Source organism: Acipenser ruthenus, chromosome 3 (genome assembly GCF_902713425.1).
Source record: "Acipenser ruthenus chromosome 3, fAciRut3.2 maternal haplotype, whole genome shotgun sequence".
Taxonomy (NCBI): Eukaryota; Metazoa; Chordata; class Actinopteri; order Acipenseriformes; family Acipenseridae; genus Acipenser; species Acipenser ruthenus.
In genome coordinates this window covers 3,696,949-3,715,282 of record NC_081191.1, presented here as the reverse complement: position 1 = coordinate 3,715,282, position 18,334 = coordinate 3,696,949, and positions in this window count along the sequence as shown.

The following is an 18,334-nucleotide window of genomic DNA, read 5'->3' as shown; positions in this document are numbered from 1 at the left end:
TTCTGGGACCTGCTACTTCAAAGCCTGCCACGCTTAGCTCACAGCATATAGTTGGATACTCTGTTCCCAAATGCCCCCGAGAGTTCTTAATCCAGCCACGGCTGTCACAACCACACCACACAAATCTAGTGGCGTGATCCATCTAAACCTGCTCGAGCCAGGAACTCTGTATTCCAGTGGTGGTTTTAATGTAAGGGGTTATCCCTGGGAGTTTTTCTCAGTGTAAGGGGTTATCACTGTGAGTTTTTCTCAGTGTAAGGGGTTAGCACTGTGAGTTTTTCTCAGTGTAAGGGGTTAGCACTGTGAGTTTTTCTCAGTGTAAGGGGTTAGCACTGTGAGTTTTTCTCAGTGTAAGGGGTTATCACTGTGAGTTTGTCTCTTAAAGGGGTTATCACTGTGAGTTTTTCTCAGTGTAAGGGGTTATCACTGTGAGTTTGTCTCTTAATGTAAGGGGTTAGCACTGTGAGTTTTTCTCAGTGTAAGGGGTTAGCACTGTGAGTTTTTCTCAGTGTAAGGGGTTATCACTGTGAGTTTTTCTCAGTGTAAGGGGTTATCACTGTGAGTTTTTCTCTTAATGTAAGGGGTTAGCACTGTGAGTTTTTCTCAGTGTAAGGGGTTATCACTGTGAGTTTTTCTCTTAATGTAAGGGGTTATCACTGTGAGTTTTTCTCTTAATGTAAGGGGTTAGCACTGTGAGTTTTTCTCAGTGTAAGGGGTTATCACTGTGAGTTTTTCTCTTAATGTAAGGGGTTATCACTGTGAGTTTTTCTCAGTGTAAGGGGTTAGCACTGTGAGTTTTTCTCAGTGTAAGGGGTTATCACTGTGAGTTTTTCTCTTAAAGTAAGGGGTTATCACTGTGAGTTTGTCTCTTAAAGTAAGGGGTTATCACTGTGAGTTTTTCTCAGTGTAAGGGGTTATCACTGAGTTTTTCTCAGTGTAAGGGGTTAGCACTGTGAGTTTTTCTCAGTGTAAGGGGTTAGCACGGTGAGTTTTTCTCTTAATGTAAGGGGTTATCACTGAGTTTTTCTCAGTGTAAGGGGTTATCACTGTGAGTTTTTCTCTTAAAGTAAGGGGTTAGCACTGAGTTTTTCTCAGTGTAAGGGGTTAGCACTGTGAGTTTTTCTCTTAAAGTAAGGGGTTAGCACTGAGTTTTTCTCAGTGTAAGGGGTTAGCACTGTGAGTTTTTCTCAGTGTAAGGGGTTAGCACTGTGAGTTTGTCTCTTAATGTAAGGGGTTATCACTGTGAGTTTGTCTCTTAATGTAAGGGGTTAGCACTGAGTTTTTCTCAGTGTAAGGGGTTATCACTGTGAGTTTTTCTCAGTGTAAGGGGTTATCACTGTGAGTTTGTCTCTTAATGTAAGGGGTTAGCACTGAGTTTTTCTCAGTGTAAGGGGTTATCACTGTGAGTTTTTCTCAATGTAAGGGGTTAGCACTGTGAGTTTTTCTCAATGTAATGGGTTATCACTGTGAGCTTTTCTCAGTGTAAGGGGTTAGCACTGTGAGTTTTTCTCAATGTAAGGGGTTAGCACTGTGAGTTTTTCTCAATGTAATGGGTTATCACTGTGAGCTTTTCTCAGTGTAAGGGGTTAGCACTGTGAGTTTTTCTCAATGTAAGGGGTTATCACTGTGAGTTTGTCTCTTAATGTAAGGGGTTAGCACTGTGAGTTTTTCTTAATGTAATGGGTTATCACTGTGAGCTTTTCTCAGTGTAAGGGGTTAGCACTGTGAGTTTTTCTCAATGTAAGGGGTTATCACTGTGAGTTTGTCTGTTAATGTAAGGGGTTATCACTGTGAGTTTGTCTGTTAATGTAAGGGGTTAGCACTGTGAGTTTTTCTCAATGTAATGGGTTATCACTGTGAGTTTTTCTCAGTGTAAGGGGTTATCACTGTGAGTTTTTCTCAATGTCAGGGTGTGACAGAGAGAGAAAGAATTTGAACTGTAAATCTCCCTCCCAACCAAAAACGGCGCTGGGTAAGGTTGATCGTATGCTTCCTCCTAGATGGACTGCCTTGACGGTGGCCGGAAACTGAAAGGTGACCATATTAGGGGGAGCGCGTAGTTGCACGTACCTGGAAGGATTCCATTGCAATCAGCTGCGGGGCGGGCCCCTATTGGAGAAACCATGGCAACCGGTTGCTTGCAAGGAGGAGGTTCTGGGTACAAAGGGGAAGCAGCTACGTTAGTACGGCCCCTTTCGCTGATGACGGTATCCAGCCGGAGCCTGTGTGTTTGTTATTTTTTGTGTTTGTCTTTAGCAGAGGAGGAGTGAGTCGGGAGCTGCAGCCGCGGAGCCAGCACTAAGACCTGGAGCACGTCCCTCACAGCACAACACAGCACAGAACCAGCACTCACCACGACCCCGGAGAAAGAGCACAGTTTCGTGCACGGAGGATTGTGGTCACAGGAGTGTTATTATTATTTGTTTATCAGGACTGTAAACCTGCCATGTTCCCCCCCGATACCATCGCTGGTAGAGGGGTGGTTAATGATTATTATTTGTGTTTTCTAAATAAACACAGACTTTTTGGGAGAACTCTGGTATGGACCTTTACTTGTATTTTACACCACTCACATCCAGTTCACAACATCCGAAGAATCCGACCCTTCCTCACCAACTACGCCACCCAGCTCCTGGTCCAGGCCTTGGTACTCTCCCGCCTAGACTACTGCAACTCCCTCCTGGCTGGCCTCCCTGCGTCCGCCACCCGTCCGCTCCAGCTCATCCAGAACTCCGCTGCCCGCCTGGTGTTCTCTCTGCCTCGCTTCTCCCACGCTACTCCACTACTCCGCTTACTCCACTGGCTCCCGATCACCGCTCGCATCCAGTTCAAAACTCTTGTACTAGCCTACAGATGCCTTGACCAGACTGCACCCAGCTACCTCCAGACCCTCATCTCTCCCTACACCCCCACTCGACCTCTCTGCTCCGCCTGCACTAGAAGACTGCTCTACCTCCTCTACGCTCCCCTGCCTCCAGAGCCCGCTCCTTCTCCACCCTCGCTCCGCAGTGGTGGAATGACCTTCCTACAGATGTCAGGACTGCCCAGTCCCTGACCACATTCCGGCGCCTCCTTAAGACTCACCTCTTCAGACAACACCTGCAGAACTCCTCTGTTTTTCCCCTGGGACACTTATCACCCTTCCTTAAATGTGCTTTATTTGCTCTTATCTGCCCCCTATTTTACTGCATTTAATCCTGTACTTCAGAGTACTGTAATCTGCCAAGTGTTTTATCTGTAGTATTTTGTATTTAATCATATCCTGATGTACCTATCACTGACACTGTTATCTGCTGTATTATTGAATTGTATTTTGTCACACTTGTACTTGCTTGAACCAAAGTCATTGTATTTATCTTGCTCTTAATTGTATTATTACTTGTACTGTAATGCTTGAAATGTATTTGCTTACGATTGTAAGTCGCCCTGGATAAGGGCGTCTGCTAAGAAATAAATAATAATAATAATGACAAAGGGGTTATTGCTTGACCCATTTCCTCCAACATTTCTTCCAACATGTTGTCAGCAGTCTATTGAATGTATATAGATGGTGAAAGAAAGCAGTCCTGTTTACAATGCTGGATCTGAACAATAACAAACAAAACAAAACAATCAAAAGAAATGTGTAATGATCCCATTGTATCTTTCTGATTTCCATTAGTTAAAATAAAAAAAACCCTCATTAAAACCATTGTATTTTTAGGTGCGTTTCCATACCTCAACACGCTTGTCTAGTTACATTTTATTATATGGCAAGTAATTTATTCCTGGGGCGGAGGAGCAGAATGGGGTTATCTGACTGGAATCCAATGTGTAAATGTGTACTCTGAACACACTGTTAATCTTTTTAACCAGTCCTGTGGAAACTGCATACATGTTAACACATCAAAAACCTTATCAGAAACCATGAAAACGGTATGTGAAGTCTGTCAACCCCTAAACAATGTGCATGTACAAGACCTTACAGTACCTAGAATACAGGGACAGAAAGTGCTCATAGGACAAGGGAACGGCCTTGACAAGCAGCTGCTAGGGTGTAGGATTAAACAGCCGCTCCTCAGTCTCACATCTCTCAACAATTGCTCCCTTCTAAGGTCTCCTGTCTTTCAGCAGTCGCTATAAGGGATCTGCTATGGGGCAACAGAATGAAATAGGTTTTTTTTTTTTTTTTTCACAGATCGTGTTTGGAATTTATTTTATTTTATTTTTTAAAGAAAAAAAAAAAACATCAATTCCAATAATCCCAAACTAGTAAGAACAATAGTTTACACTGCTTGCTCTGAGAGACCCACCCTCCATTATCACGGTACAGTGTAATTGACTATAGGGCCACGCCATGTAAACGTAATGTTCATTACATAATATAAGTCATCAGTATCAGATTAATTTCAAGTGCAAGACTTTCTTCGTTATTATCCTTATATTTTTATTTTATTTTATCCAAGGCTTCTGTGTATTAGACTAGACCTATCACTACAATAATCTTGGGCTAGCCAGTATTCTGATATTGATAACTTTACCTGGATGGCCCTATGACTTATATGACAGGGCTTTTTTTTATTCAAACTGGAAAGTAGAAGTAAAACATAATATCTGCATTTTAACTTTTGTATTATTATTAAACTGTAAAATGGAAAAAAAGAAGAGGGGATTTCACGGAAATATAAACATTATTATCAATCATATTTGAATGTTTCACAGGCACAATCTATGCATTTTTTTATTTTTTTTACTTAAAACACTTTCATTTTTTTATTTTTATTTGTGGACTCCCATTGCAGGCGGTAGTAAAATAAATGCAATGAATGACAAACGTTTTCCTTTTTGTACTGTCCTCAACTGCACTTTCAGTGGGAGAAGGAAAGCAATACTAGTCCCTAAAGGGTTAACTTGTGTTGGAATCTACCTTGCATTCAGTAAAATCTACTTGGAGAATCACACTGTTCCAAATTAAACTGTGTTGCTTTTTTTGATGCTTGATGTAAGGAAAGTAACTGTACGAATCCAGCTGTTTATTTCAAGGTTAAACATGCTTCCTTTTCCATACACTGCATATGTTTTCACTCATGAGGATGGCTGGAAACACTTGTGGATTAAGCACAGTACTTTCCTATACTGTTGTTGAATATTCCAATAGCAGTCTAAAACCGTTCCTTTAATATCAAACTCAAGAGCTTTGTGAACACGGACAGGTTTCTCTTTAAAACCCTGGCATTTTAATAAATGTCCACATCTGGTTTTTCCATATAGCATTCAAATACAATCTTGAACATCTTCACAAGGAGAATGTTAAATATTATTATTGGCAGGTGTCCTTGCTTTCCAGCTATTTTCTGACTACGCACATCCCTCCTAATTTCTTGGGACATACTCTTGTTTAATGCCAAGTGAACCATCCTTAAATTAATGTTATGATATCAACATGAAGTATTGATAACCAGTGCTGCCCATGGGCAGACGGCGGGGTGTGGCAACTGGGGGGCCAGACTGGGCGATCATTTTTTATAATGCTGTATGGAAAAATGAATGCTGACATTCCTACCGTGCACAAACATATTACAGTTGATCGCCCTCGTATTCCAAGAATGTCCAGTTGTTGCGCAAGCTTTTACTTAAAATGAATAACAGCAATGACATTAAAATAATCTCGTCGGCGGGGGGGGGGGAGGTCAGGAGGTGACTTAAAAACTTGTCCTGGGCATGAACATTTCTGTTGACGGCACTGTTGGAAATGGAACATTTAGAAACCTTTAAAAAAAAAGCTGCCATGTATACAAAATATGTACCTTCTTTCATGGCATTATTAAAATAAACTAGAAAAGGCTGAGGAGAGAAAAAGAAGTGTAAGTGAGGATACATACCGGAGCCAGTCTGGGAGCTAGGGTTGGTTGTGTTTGAATGAGCTTGCTGAAGACGATCTCCTAAGGCAGGGGTCTCCAAAACTAGTCCTACAGAGCTACTGGGTCTTCTGGTTTTCATTTCAACTGAGCTCTGAGTTACTTAATTGCACCAATTATTGGCTTAATTAGTCAAGATTAACAGGTGTTCCAGATCTTTAGCCACTGATGATGTAAAGACACCTAGAAAACCTGCAGGATTGCTGGAGAGTAGGAAACTAGGCCTCTGAAAAACAACACATTGCTGTAACAGGGACGTCATCTCACCTGCATCCAGGTATCTGCAGGAGAGCCAGACACTCTGCTTGTGAGGCGCTACCAGCTGAGGTTTGTTTACAAGGAACCGTAGCTAAGGATTGGTTGGCTGCAGTTCCTTGACCGGCTGGTAGGCGTAGCCCTGGCTGGTGGGCGTGTCCGAGCTACAGAGATCAACACACTGTACTGCTTGCTGTGAGTAGCCACACAATCAACACCAACAGAACCTTTGGCCACCAAGTGTGGAACTGGTCCAAAGTTTATTTAAATATTATTTTCCTGTAAGGGGGCAGATTTGAGTTTCGGGATTGTTGTCCTATAGGTATAGGAGGGTGTGTGTCAGCGGGACCTCTCAGAACAGTGAGCGCAGCGCATGCCGTATAGTCTCTATTACCGTTTTACTGTATTTCTGTTCCTTTTACTACTGGTGCAATTGGTAATCTAATTTCTCAATCGATTATCAAATCCGCTTTTATCGACAATAATCGATGTATCAACAAACATCTTTTTTTTTTTTTTTTTAAATCAGAAGAGCCTATAACTAAAAATGCTTCTGTGCATGTATGATTAAATAGCAAAGCACAACTTACATTCATGCATTAAAAAACTAAATAAATTGAAAGGACCTGAGTTCAATTAATAACTGAAAAGAATATGCATGCGTCTGCACCATATGTCCCTTTTAAGAACAGATGATCATTAATCGATTAATTGTTGCATCTCTACCTTTTACACTACCAGGTATTGACGCCCTACCTTTAATAAAACCTTAGCACCTGAGTGGTGTTTCCACCGTACTTCTCTCCTCTCCATTTGTCAGCTGATTACACACACACCCCTATCTCAATTTCCCATTTGAACTTCCAGCACAATAGTCTGATAATGGTCTGTAGCAGTGGAGGCTGGTGGCCCAAAAATGGCGGAGGAAGAAAAAAGGCAAAGGGTTTCCTTAAGCTCCAGGCAGCAGTAGAATTGTATTATTGTCTTCTGACTGTCAACACTTTTCATTAATTATTATTATTATTATTATTATTACTACAGGTGTTACAGGGCAGTACAGGGTGACAATGCAAGACTAATTTAATACAGTATAGTTTACAGTAAGTGCAAATAATACTACTAAAATACAATATGAAATAGGATGCAACAGGTTAGGATTACAAGAGGTTATATCTACAATGACATATTAGCGGTGCAATAGTGCAGGATAGTGCATCAGCTGAGGATCCAGTGAGTGTTGAGCAGTGAGTGGTGAGTCCAGTGCATCAGGGTAGATCAAAAGATCTACAAGTGCAGTCTAAACAGGTGTACCCCAATTCGGCTGTTAAACGCATTTTCTGCACTAGCCAACAGACAAAAGAAAACAGTAGCCCATCATAGTTTATTCTAATACACTTAACTGGTACACACTGCCAGTATGTCAATAACATGCTTTGCATAAAACATTTTCTAAACAAAGTTGTTAAGACAGGAGAAAGGCAGACAAAAATCAAGCGCATCCTATATAGACTTAATTAACTTAAATAAATGACCAACAAAAGAATTATATGCCGTAGTCCTACAGATGAAAATAAAGTTAAAGAGTTTACCTTCGCTGGGGAAAATAAACAAACACTGCTGGGGAAGGGCTAAAATAATAAAAATACAACTTCCAACAAACACTAACAACTTGGTGTGTTCGCAGAGAAAGGAAGTGGTATCATAATACGAAACTTTGAAAATAAATCTCACTTACAGACGCTCCCGGCGTCACAATATGCAATGGCCATACGGACACGCAGTGTCTTCTGGGAATAGTAGTTTATCTGGTACACGCTGAAAGGTGTTTTCAATCAGCAGAAATGCGGACGAAAACTACAACAACATACTGGCTTCCTATTTAACTTTCTGTCAAGTTTTTAAATTTCTCCTACTGTTATGATGGATTTCTTTTTTTTTCTGGTCACTTTTAAAAATCTCCTTCAGAAAACTGAATTAAAAAATGTAATCTAGTGACGCAATTTCAATTATTCAACACTTCACTCGCAATCGAGCACAGAGTAGCGGTGCTTCAGCAGGGGGTGGGAGTGTATGAGCTGCTCCTCCAATTAAAACCAGGGCTCAGACTACATCTCCTGTCACTGCTAGTACTGTGGTTATAGAGATAGAAGTTTATAAAGGAGGCTTGTCTCCACTTATGAAAAAAACTCTCTGGGCTTCTCCAATTAAAACGTGTGCTCCGATCACATGATCTTCTACTGCTAGTACTATGGTTAATAGCAGTTTGTAGTTTATAACGGATACTTGCCTCCTCTGAGGAGCCAGTGCTGCTGTTAATATAGAAATGTTGAATCTAGGGTTTTGGTTTGAATATAATTCTTTCTTGCATTTTAGACAATATTTTTTTCTTTTGTTTTATTGAACATTATTATATTATAATGCTGCACAACAATATACACAACAATATTGTTTTTCACTTTGAAGTTTTGAGGAGGCACTGCCTCCCCTGTCTCCTCTAATGAGACTCCACTGGTCTGTAGCTACAGTAATGATAGATGTTTAAACATTTTTAAATCAGTTTGCTGAGGCCACCTTCCTGGGCTGAGATCATGGCGTGGACGCTGAAATAAATTAGTTGTTACTGTCTTACTGTGGTTTCCCCATGTTATTTACAGTGTTTGGCTGGGGAACCACATGCCCCAGTTATATACTTATTGGTGTACAGACAGAAAGACCATGTTTTTGTTCCATTCATTCCATACACGGTTATACCTGATGTACAAATAATAATAATAGTCCAAATAGTCACTGAAATGCAATGCAAATTGAAACAAACTCATTAGGGACGGGTTGGAACGAAAACCACGCACTGCAGTGACCCAAGAAGCAAACAATAAGTTCCAAGATTAATCTTTTGAAAAGCTTTTTAAAGAGGTGCCTATTCATTGGGAGGTTGTAGGTTTGATGTTTAGCAGGGAATAACAACACTTAGATTCTATCTCTCTGGTAAGCTCTTTGGAGCAGGCAGGCAAATTACAAAATGTGAAGGGTCCAGGGTAAACCACTTAGCCCAGCACTCCTGCTGGATGCAAGACAGACTGCATCAGCATAAGCCTGAAATTGTGTGCAATGCTGCTAAGCCCTTTAATTACTGAATTGTCACAGCAGGCTAGGAAATGGGATCGGAGTTAAGTCCTCAGTCCAATAACTATTCAAGAGGAGTTCCAACATCCAGCAGTAAAAGCAAGTACTGCCATGTGATGAAATTGCAAGGTTTTCTTTCGTTCTGTGCAATAAAGGAGGTCACTGACCCACACTCATTAGTTTCTGATGCTTGATGTATTATATTAAGGAGCCTCCTCCATTACCCGAGACTCTCTCCCCTTTAATAAGGTATGTCAGGTATGTCATGGTTATGTGCTATAGTTTTTCACAGGAATGCAGGGTAATTCAGGTTGCTCCAAACAATTATGGTTAATTTTGAGACTGTGAGGTTGTCTTTTAGAAAACTCAGAATGGTAATATGATGATGTTTTACATCATCACTTTATATTTGAACTCAGCATTTAGTTAATTATGCACTGAAATACCAGTGGCCTTTTTTACCTTTGGGGAATTTGAGCGAAGTTTTTTATTTATTTATTTATTTTTAATAACAATCCTCTTATTGATACCGACAATTTTTCACTGATACCAAAAATGTCTACACTAAAAAGATTACAAAAAAAAAAGAATGTCTATGATTGTGTGATTATGGTTTAATTTCTACTTTGAATCATCCTTGTTAGTTGTTATACCATGCATGAACTCACAGATCATTTGCTGAATGTGTGGCATCACAGACCAGGGTGTAGGGGGTGCAGGAGGAAGGTGGTACAACAGGCTCATTCACTTGCATTTAATGTCGTCCCCTGTCAAGGGAAGTTGACAGTAACAAGTGCTTTTGTCCTGTGTTTTATTCACAAAAAAAAGAAACTGACCTAACTTTTTCATATGAAATACGGAGCTATTCCATTTATGTAGAAAATGGTGACACTTTTAACACAATGTAATTATTTGTAATTGTACAATTTTATAGTAGCAGTGCTGAGTGTAAATAAAGTGCTGGGGTTATGTGCCCTGTTAAAAAAACCTACCTGTGATTCTGAGTGCTGTTCCTTTTATAGAAGACAGTGTGAAAAGCTCCTGCAAGTGTCAAACTAACCCTGGTTTATCACAATATATTTTCAGTTTTACCCCCGTTTTTATATTCTATTTGAAATGCACAATTCATCTGTTAATAATACACTGGGGACCAGCACAATTTTACCCTTTTATTGCACGTTTAGTGCACGTTTACAAATAATTGAAAGATATCTCATTCGTACTGCGAAAAAAATTGCACTTCACCCCAATAATTCCAACTTCTCTATCCCAAACAGTTGTATCGGACCCCAAAATCGTATATAACAGCAAAATCAAATCTCAACCTCAGAAGCAAAAGTGCTGCTTCAACTGATTCCTGATGAAAATGAGACAGACACTCCACTGATAATAATCTGTCCATTACATTTGTTCTAAAAGAAGTGCTTTTAGGTAAGGGGCAGTGAAACCTTATTCTAGGACACAAGTTTATTCTTTAATGCTTACTTAAATAAGAGGTGCAAGATGTATTGCTTTTATTATCAGCCTAACCTCTGTACTGCACTGGAAGGGGAGAGTGTCTTTACAGTACAAAACCAAGAAATGCGAAACCCAGGTGGCTAGAATTTCTCTCCTCTCCGAAGACAGTCCCATTCACTTTCCTTGGCACCATTACAGTCTGATAAGACAAGCCGGCAGATCAAATGACAGTTATAGCCGAGATATAGTTAGACTTACAAGAGCATTAGTCTTCACTACATTGGTCTCTGTGAAACTGACCATATCCTAGAGCTGGCACTGCCCCTATCTTGATTTCTGTGTACATTCAGATTTGTTGAAAGAATAGAATAGTATTTTTAATGCAGATATTATTTTTTGCATACGCAGCCCTGAAATTCATGATGACTAAATATGCTGAAACAACATCAGTAGAATATAACATGGACTATGTCCCTATAATAGCTGACATGACACAAAATGACCCAGCTACTTTTGAGATATTTGTTTAATAAATCAGTGTAAATGAAAGTGTTACAGAACTCCCTGCAGTGTGTTACAGTGTCGTCAGTACGCAGCCATAGTTTTGATCTTTTTTTATTCACACATCATAGATAAATAAACTAGGTAATTGCTTTTTTCAACTTTTACTCGAACGTTCCCCAGGAGAAAGAGATTTTTTCTTCTGCAAGTCTCTGTGTATCCAGTCCATGCTCCCTCCTGCAACAATGCTGCTGATTGAAATGAGTGGCATGTTGTGGGAACAGAAAATCTGCACTGTTGCAGGACAGAGAGTGATCTGGATGCACTGCAATCCTTAGAAGATTTGTTTTTTCTCCTGGTGAACGCTCACAAGCAAATGTTGAGAAATGTATTGCCCAGATCCATGACGTGTGCTAAAACATTTCAAAAGACTTGTCACTTTGTTTAAAAATCTAACTCTGCTATACGGACAACAGGACACAGCAAAGATAACGCCTCATGTTTCTTGTAAACTGTAGGTGTTCTGTAACACTTGGTTCAGACCCCTCTCCATTAGAACACTTAGCTTGTAGCTCCAAGCATCAGGATAATCTTTAATTAGGCTTCGAAGCCCATGTCTGGGAAGCCTATTGTTGTTATTAAGATTATTATTATTTTAAGATTATTATTATTTTTCTTTCTGCCAATAAAACCTTAAAAGTTGCATAAAATAAAAATAATTACACAAAAACTCACAGAGTTGTAGATGCCAATGGGAACTAATGTCTACAACTGAATGAACGCGATTGGTCACATGGTTTGGATGAATTTCCAACCACGTATTGCAGAGTTCTGAGTAGTAATCATGTTAGATGTGATTTACAATCAAGTAACAGTAATCATGTTATATGTGAATTACAATCAAGTAATAGTAATCATATTATATGTGTGGAGCAGTGTGGAGTAGTGGTTAGGGCTCTGGACTCTTGACTAGAGGGTTGTGGGTTCAATCCCAGGTGGGGGACACTGCTGCTGTACCCTTGAGCAAGGTACTTTACCTAGACTGCTCCAGTAAAAACCCAACTGTATAAATGGGTAATTGTATGTAAAAAATAATTTGTAAAAAAAATATAATGTAATTGTATGTAAAAATAATGTGATATCTTGTAACAACTGTAAGTCGCCCTGGATAAGGGCGTCTGTTAAGAAATAAATAAAAATAATGTGTAAAAAAATAAAAAATTGTATGTAAAAATAATGTGATATCTTGTAACAATTGTAAGTCGCCCTGTATAAGGGCTTCTGCTAAGAAATAAATAATAATAATGTGATTTACAATCAAGGTGGCTGCAAGTATTTATTTTGTTGCTTTGTAAATTAATTGCACATAAAAATGTCAGAGTACATTTAACATTTTTCAGAAATGGGAAATACTCCTGGATTGTAGTATCAAGCACCTAGGGTTTCCTGAGATTACACCTTCTCCCATAGCTACAAAGAGGTGTATTTATCTAGCTCTGTATTTAATCAACCATTACTCTGGGGTACACCCCAGCTTCTCTACAATCTAAAATCATGTTATACAGAAGATGAATTACTCTGTTTAGATATATAGTTAACTCAGGAATTGTTCATTCTTTCATGAAAAACAAAACAAAATGAACTGCTAATTCAAAGTACAGATTTTCATTTCTCCATGTTGCATTATCACCTGAGTACAAATAATACTGTTGTCTCAACCAAATCATCCAATGACAAAACATTTGCATCTAAACTAAAGCATGAGTTTACCAATGTCTTCGTAATTTCCAGTATTTTGATAATATAAAGAGATCATTGTGAAGGCACATTAGACGGTCATTGCAGAAGGTTTTATGCAGTGTAATGTAATGCGCTAAATGTGCTAAAATGAATCAGGTGAACTTTTTTAATCAGGCTGTACAGAATCAATGAAGTTCATCTAAAATGCTGGAGGTGGTTTAGTGTTACACAGAATTTTTTTCAACAATCAGGGTCTGTGTGCTGAAAGCTACCCCTTGTATAACAATTTACCAACAATTGTCAAGAACAATCTTCACCTCAGTATGATGACCGCCAGAAAAGGTTCCTCAGACAGGGGTTTTCAACCTTTTTTTGAAACTGTCCCCCTTCTGTCGGGAGGTTTCAGCTAAAGTACCCTTTACAAATTTCGCTCACTGAATGGTACCACAGTTGCAATAAAAGGCAGAATAATCTGGTTAACACAGTTCTTTTTTCTCCAGTTAATTTAATATATAATTTTACACAACAGTCTGGGACTGAGGCAGAAAACCAAACAGTAGGCTTCATTCTTAAAACTTAATTACACGTCTTTGGATGCAAAGAATTAAAAGGTAGTATTTAGTAATCTTTGGAAAGACTCATATTTGGTTTCTATTGGGAAAAGTCATTATAAATAATACAAAATAGTCTGCACTGTAAATGTTTATCACGTTACTATTCACTTCCCACCTCAGCATAATTATGTGTGCCGTTTAAAATGTTTACAGTATCAAAAACATTAACCTCAAGATAAAACTATGATTACTAACTAAAAATGATCCAAAGGGACTCTGTATAACTTTATGTCGCTTTGCACTTTCTGACTTGTGTTTTTCTATTGCAGGTAAGAAATGTATCAAACACCGAACACATATTCAACCAGCTGCTATTACTGTTAATAAAATGCAGCCGCGGTAATAAACAAAAAACGTCCAAGTATTGTGATGACTATTTATGTTTCCCAGAGCATTTATGCTTCTTAAAAACGCAGAAACACCGCGCTTCACTGATAGGAGAAGTTGAAAACAGCAAAGATCACGAGCAGCACAGAGCTCTCTCCTGGCACAATCGGCAGACACCTGCTTCACTTCACCTACACCGGTGTTGTGTAATATTCTGCATCCCCTGCTTATTGCACGTACTATCTGCAATCAAGTGGTTTTTGATTAGTAAAAAAAAACATTGTACCCTAATAATGCAAATATAGACTACCCCTCACCCTTCACCTAACCTTAACATTACAAATATAGACTACCCCTCACCCTTCACCTAACCTTAACATTACAAAAACAGACAAACCCTCACCCTTCACCTAACCTTAACATTACAAATACAGACAAACCCTCACCCTTCACCTAACCTTAAGATTACAAATACAGACAAATCCTCACCCTTCACCTAACCTTAACATTACAAATATAGACTACCCCTCACCCTTCACCTAACCTTAACATTACAAATATAGACTAACCCTCACCCTTCACCTAACCTTAACATTACAAATACAGACAAACCCTCACCCTTCACCTAACCTTAACATTACAAATACAGACAAACCCTCACCCTTCACCTAACCTTAACATTACAAATACAGACTAACCCTCACCCTTCACCTAACTTTAACATTACAAATAGAGACAAACCCTCACCCTTCACCTAACCTTAACATTACAAATACAAACCCTCACCCTTCACCTAACCTTAACATTACAAATATAGACTAACCCTCACCCTTCACCTAACCTTAACATTACAAATACAGACAAACCCTCACCCTTCACCTAACCTTAACATTACAAATATAGACTAACCCTCACCCTTCACCTAACCTTAACATTACAAATACAGACAAACTCTCACCCTTCACCTAACCTTAACATTACAAATACAGACAAACCCTCACCCTTCACCTAACCTTAACATTACAAATATAGACTAACCCTCACCCTTCACCTAACCTTAACATTACAAATACAGACAAACCCTCACCCTTCACCTAACCTTAACATTACAAATACAGACAAACCCTCACCCTTCACCTAACCTTAACATTACAAATATAGACTAACCCTCACCCTTCACCTAACCTTAACATTACAAATATAGACTACCCCTCACCCTTCACCTAACCTTAACATTACAAATATAGACTAACCCTCACCCTTCACCTAACCTTAACATTACAAATACAGACTAACCCTCACCCTTCACCTAACCTTAACATTACAAATACAGACAAACCCTCACCCTTCACCTAACCTTAACATTACAAATACAGACAAACCCTCACCCTTCACCTAACCTTAACATTACAAATACAGACTAACCCTCACCCTTCACCTAACCTTAACATTACAAATACAAACCCTCACCCTTCACCTAACCTTAACATTACAAATATAGACTAACCCTCACCCTTCACCTAACCTTAACATTACAAATATAGACTAACCCTCACCCTTCACCTAACCTTAACATTACAAATATAGACTAACCCTCACCCTTCACCTAACCTTAACATTACAAATACAGACAAACCCTCACCCTTCACCTAACCTTAACATTACAAATACAGACTAACCCTCACCCTTCACCTAACCTTAACATTACAAATACAGACTAACCCTCACCCTTCACCTAACCTTAACATTACAAATACAGACAAACCCTCACCCTTCACCTAACCTTAACATTACAAATACAGACAAACCCTCACCCTTCACCTAACCTTAACATTACAAATACAGACTAACCCTCACCCTTCACCTAACCTTAACATTACAAATACAAACCCTCACCTTTCACCTAATCTTAACATTACAAATACAGACAAACCCTCACCCTTCACCTAACCTTAACATTACAAATATAGACTAACCCTCACCCTTCACCTAACCTTAACATTAGAAAAAAGTGGTAACTTCGGGATTCCAACAAAACAAACCATAGAAAAAGTGCAGAAGACTAATCGCCAGACCACCTGATTGCATATCGTACAATGAGCAGGGGATGTAGGGGATTTTATGGGATACAGAATATTACACAACGCCTGTATATCTGAGTGGAAATCCACGCAATCGAAATCGCGCATGCGTACAGGTGGAAAATGTGGACGTGATAGATTTTTTTTTTTTTTCATTAGCCGTTAACTTTGGGCTGCTAAACAAAGATTAAATAAGTATACATCGTGGTTTACAGAATATATAATACCGTTAAACAAATTCAAGATCATAATATTCTCTTACTTTCTTTTTTATTTGTGCATTTCTGAGTCGTCCCGTGTACCCCCTATGACCCTTAGAAGTACCCCCAGGGGTAACCGTACCGCCGGTTGAAAACCTGTGAGTTAATACAATGCATACATAAATTACATTGTTTAGCAGTCTCAGCTTCGAGAAACGAACTTGATGACTAACGGCTAATCAAATCACATGTTAAATGGGAAAACATTTTACCTGGAGTTGCAAGGGCTTTGGGATGAGACTGAAGATGTGTGATGTTTCAGCTCAGGAAATGCACCGCTGCTTCCAAACGGCAGCAGATGTCGCTATGCCGTGTTCATGGATTCCCTGCACGCAAAACCTCTGTGCTGTTTTCTGTCTTGCGTATTTGAGGTGTGACGCCCTCCTGGATATACTGTATTATTGAAGTAGAGAGCTACCGCCAAAATTGATCTAAAGTAAACATTTTTCTTTTCATCCATTGTTTCCCATGCTGGAAATCTGGATTGTATATTCCTAAGAAATGCACTGTAAATGAGTCCTCAAACACATTTTCCCCCGCTTGCAATATTTGAGGAAACGTTTTGAGTAAAAAAAGAAAAAAAACATACAGCGCCTATAGAAAGTCTACACCCCCTTTCAAAATGTTCACCTTTTGTTACCTTATAGCCTGGAATTCTGGAATTAAAATGTATTAAAATAGTTTTGTTTTTTTCATTTATCTACACATCCTACCCCACAACTTACAAGTGAAAAAAATATTCTTGAAATTTGTAGATAATTAATTAAAAATAAAAACTGAAATAGCTTGGTTGGATAAGTGTCCACCCCTCTTGTAATAGCAATCCTAAATTAGCTCAGGTGTAACCAATCGCCTTAAAAATCACACACCAAGTTAAGTGGCCTCCACCTGTGTTAAATTGTAGTGATTCACATGATTTCAGGATACATTCAGCAGTTCATGTAGGTTCCCTCTGCTGGGTAGTGCATTTCAAAGTAAAGACACAACCATGAGCACCAAGGAGCTTTCAAAAGAACTCCGGGACAAAGTTGTTGAAAGGCATAGATCAGGGGATGGTTATAAAAAATATCAAATTTTTTGAATATCGCTTGGAGCACGGTCAAGACGATTATTAAGAAGTGGAAGGTGTATGGCACCACCAAGACCCTGCCTAGATCAGGCCGTCCGTCCAAACTGGATGACCGAGCAAGAAGGAGACTGATCAGAGAGGCTACCAAGAGGCCAATGGCAACTTTGCAAGAGCTACAGGCTTTTATGGCCAAGACTGGTCAAAGTGTGCATGTGACAACAATATCCCAAGCACCACAAATCTGGCCTGTATGGTAGGGTGGTAAGAAGGAAGCCATTACTCAAGAAAGCCCACCTTGAATCCTGTTTGAGTATACAAAAAAACACTCAGGAGATTCTGTAGCCATGTGGCAAAAAGTTGTGTGGTCTGACAAAACTAAAATGGAACTTTTTGGCCAAAATGCAAAGCGTTATGTTTGGCGCAAACCCAACACAGCGCATCACCCAAAGAACACCATCCCTACTGTGAAGCATGGTGGTGGCAGCATCATGTTATGGGGATGTTTCTCATCGGCAGGGACTTGAGCACTTGTCAGGATAGAAGGGAAAATGAATGGAGCAAAGTACCGAGAAGTCCTTGAGGAAAACCTACTGCCCTCTGCAAGAAAGCTGAAACTGGGACGGAAGTTCACCTTTCAGCATGACAACGACCCAAAGCACACAGCCAAAGCTACACCGGAGTGGCTAAGGAACAAAAAGGTAAATGTCCTTGAGTGGCCCAGTCAGAGCCCCGACCTAAATCCAACTGAAAATTTGTGGCATGACTTGAAGATTGCTGTCCATCAACACTCCCCAAGGAACTTGACAGAGCTTGAACAGTTTTGTAAAGAAGAATGGTCAAATATTGCCAAATCTAGGTGTGTGAAGTTGGTAGAGACCTATCCCAACAGACTCACAGCTGTAATTGCTGCCAAAGGTGCTTCCACCAGTATTAACTCAGGGGTGGAGTCTTATCCAATTATGATCTTTCAGTTTTGTATTTTTAATATATCATTTTTTTCTCAATAAAA